Source organism: Adiantum capillus-veneris, chromosome 17 (genome assembly GCF_014529385.1).
Source record: "Adiantum capillus-veneris isolate H3 chromosome 17, ASM1452938v2, whole genome shotgun sequence".
In the NCBI taxonomy this organism is placed as follows: domain Eukaryota; kingdom Viridiplantae; phylum Streptophyta; class Polypodiopsida; order Polypodiales; family Pteridaceae; genus Adiantum; species Adiantum capillus-veneris.
This window is the reverse complement of record NC_140947.1, coordinates 64,481,935-64,484,898: the sequence shown is the minus strand read 5'-3', so window position 1 is coordinate 64,484,898 and position 2,964 is coordinate 64,481,935. Positions and strand designations below refer to the sequence as shown.

The 2,964-nt window shown below is 45.9% G+C and overlaps 1 pseudogene; it reads left to right on the top strand.

Moving 5' to 3' along the window:
• The first annotated feature begins 299 nt into the window (after positions 1-299).
• On the top strand, positions 300-2,074 carry LOC147437389 (uncharacterized; annotated as a pseudogene).
• Positions 2,075-2,964: the final 890 nt, after the last annotated feature.

Here is a 2,964-nt window from a genome sequence, read left to right as displayed (position 1 = left end):
ATCTACTAACATAATATGGCGCTTGGGAGAGCTTTGCCACGTGTTTGCATCTGCGAGCCGAAGGCTAGAGACAAAGAAAAAAAAGTAGCTGGCTGAGGAAAGAGCACAGCGGTGACCGTCATACGTGCATAGTAACGGCTCATGCCAGTGATGGTGGCTCTGCTTGACTTTCAAGCTTATTTATGCACTTGGTGACGGCCACATTCCTTGCTCCTCAAATTGAGAGAGAGAGAGAGAGAGAGAGAGAGACATGTCGATGTCGATGTCGAGGATCAGAACAGGGGCTTGCTTCCTTCTAGTGCGCTTGCTTCCTTGTGTGTGTGTGTGTGTGTGTGTTTGTGGAGCTGCGAGCATTCATGCAATCCCGCAGCATTGCACGTTGTTGTCGAGGAGTGAGGTCGTTTTCTTGCAGAGCTTTAGGACTCTTCCTCTCTCTCTCTCTCTCTCTAGCGAAGCATACACACGGACTAGCATGACTCTCATTCCCCATCGTCATCAGAGAAGCATGACTCTCTCTCTCTCTCTCTCTCTCTCTCACACACACAGCATACACAGTGCACACACACGCAGATGGATTGTAGAACGAGAGTGGGATGCTCTGATCCGAAAGGTGCAGAACTGCCTGCAAGAGGAAGTCTGTATCAAGAATCCTTCAATAGACGTGTTCCTAGCAACTCTTAGCCGCAGACTGGTAGATTCAGTTGATGAAAAGCTCGCGAAGGCAATAACTTCCATCCATGTGCAGAGCAAGGATAAGGAGTAGAGATTTAGATGGTGAGTTTTATGAGAAGAAACTACCACAGTTGTACGAGAGCCTACAAAAACTGGCTGCTCTGATAGAGGGTGTGATGAAGGAGCTGTCGAGCATACCGGATGAGATCTGCCGACCAAGATGTGAAGCCAGTTGTCCGCAATGTGGCAACATGTGCTACCATGCCAAAGGACATAGTGCTGCAAAGCATGATACTGTACACCAGCCTTCAAGACTCAACGGATCCTGCTGGTCTGGGGATAGGACACTGGTGAAAAATTCGTGCCTTCAACAAGTGGAGACAGGCAGCTGGATGAATCTTTGGGAAAACTGCCCCTTACACAGATTTCAACAAGGAGTATCCGACTTGGACGATGCCTTCCAGTAATGAGGACAATGCAATCAAGGAGCAGGAGAGTCTCTTCTTCCACTTTCAGAAAGAGCTGGTGGAGAAGCTGAATGAAACATATTACCCATCAAGAAAGCGTGCATTGGCACCCACCAGAATGTGCTTGCCGCCACGTTGCAACTGGTTTAGCAACAAACCAGTGCTGAATCCCTTTCCCTACTATAGACTTGCACCTTGAAAGCATGTGGCATTACACAAGATGCTTACATGGGCGAAAGAATTCACGATGATATTGTTAGACTAGGGTTGTTGAAAGATAACATCGTGCTTTGGCACTACCTCGATCGACATGTATCCCAAATGTGGTGCATTTCATAAGGCACAAAAAGTGTGTGAGGAGCTTCCTATCTTGGATGTCATCTCTTGGAATGCACTGATTGGGTGATTTGTCCAACTTGGGCAGGGCCAAAAAGCTCAAGGTTGTTTTCGACAGATGCGAAGCAAGGGTGTCTCTCCAGATGCAATCACATATGCTTGCATCCCGCAGCCAAAGCTCCAAGCTATTTTAAGTAGGTGTAGAGAGAGGGCCTCTTTCCAACCACAATCACATACACTTGCACCTTGAAGACATGTGGCATTACACAAGATCCTCATATGAGCAAAAGAATACACGACTTAGGTTTTTGAAAGAAAACTTTCGTGCTTGGCACTACCTTGGTCAACATGTATCCCAAATGTGGTGCATTTCATAAAGCACAAAAAGTGTGCGAGGAGCTTGATGTTTGGGATGTCATCGCTTGGAATGCAGTGATTGTGGGGTATGTCCAACTCGGGCAGGGCCAAGAAGCTATGGGCTATTCTCGATAGATGTGAAGCGAGGGTGTCTCTCCAAATGCAATCACATTGGCTTGCATCTTGAAGGCAAACATGGCAAGGCGAAGGGGGAGATCTATGATGAGACGTTTGTAGCTTTTCTCCAAGGCATGTTGTGAGCACGAGACAGACACATGCTCTAAGATTGTGCTAACAAGAAGGATTTTTACCAAGGCAATAGGATACATGCTGATATTCATGATAGTGGGTTGCTTGAAACGAGCGCACTATCTATCTATAGTATATATTGGGGGGGGGGGGGGGGGGGGGGGGGGGGGGGAGGAATTTCGGTCCCTCCTCTGGTCACGTGTCGCAAGTAGCTTGATCCGGTTGTGTTCTCTGTACTCCCAAGGATGCAAGCGAATAACGCGTGGAGAGAGAGAGAGAGGCCGCCGAAGGCGGCCGGCCATACTAGTAACTATGATGCTAAAACCTCTCCTTTTCTTCGTCTTCTTCTTCTTTCTTTCAATCATTGACTTATGTACCAATCAATATAGCCCTTACTGCCTACATGACACATTGCTTGATTTTTGCATTTTTTATAAGCTGTTGTATTTGCAATGCAGTCACTAAGTAAGTTTTAGATGTTTTGAAGGGACACACATACCATTGAAAACATCTATAAATCTGATTCTCAGGGGAAGATTTCTCATCCTTGCAAGGAAGTATGGAGCGAAAGCTTCCTTTTTTCACAAATCTATGCTCTTGCTACAATGTCATTAGATCATTCTTTGCCAAGCTCCCTCAAAATTCCCAATCTCCATCAATAGCTCTGTATTCAACCCTCCAACATGCATTCATCACCAAATGCCCAATGTAAAATCATCTAGACAAAATGCCCAAATGCAAGTCCTCTCTCTTCTCTTGGCCAAGTTATCTTCACAAGTTTCAAGAGAGTCTCATTCTTTTCCATTGAGATATGCTCCCTTTTGGAATTTTAGCAGCTGCCTTGAGCAATTAAGTGAAATGTTTTATGAAGGGTCAAAGTAAG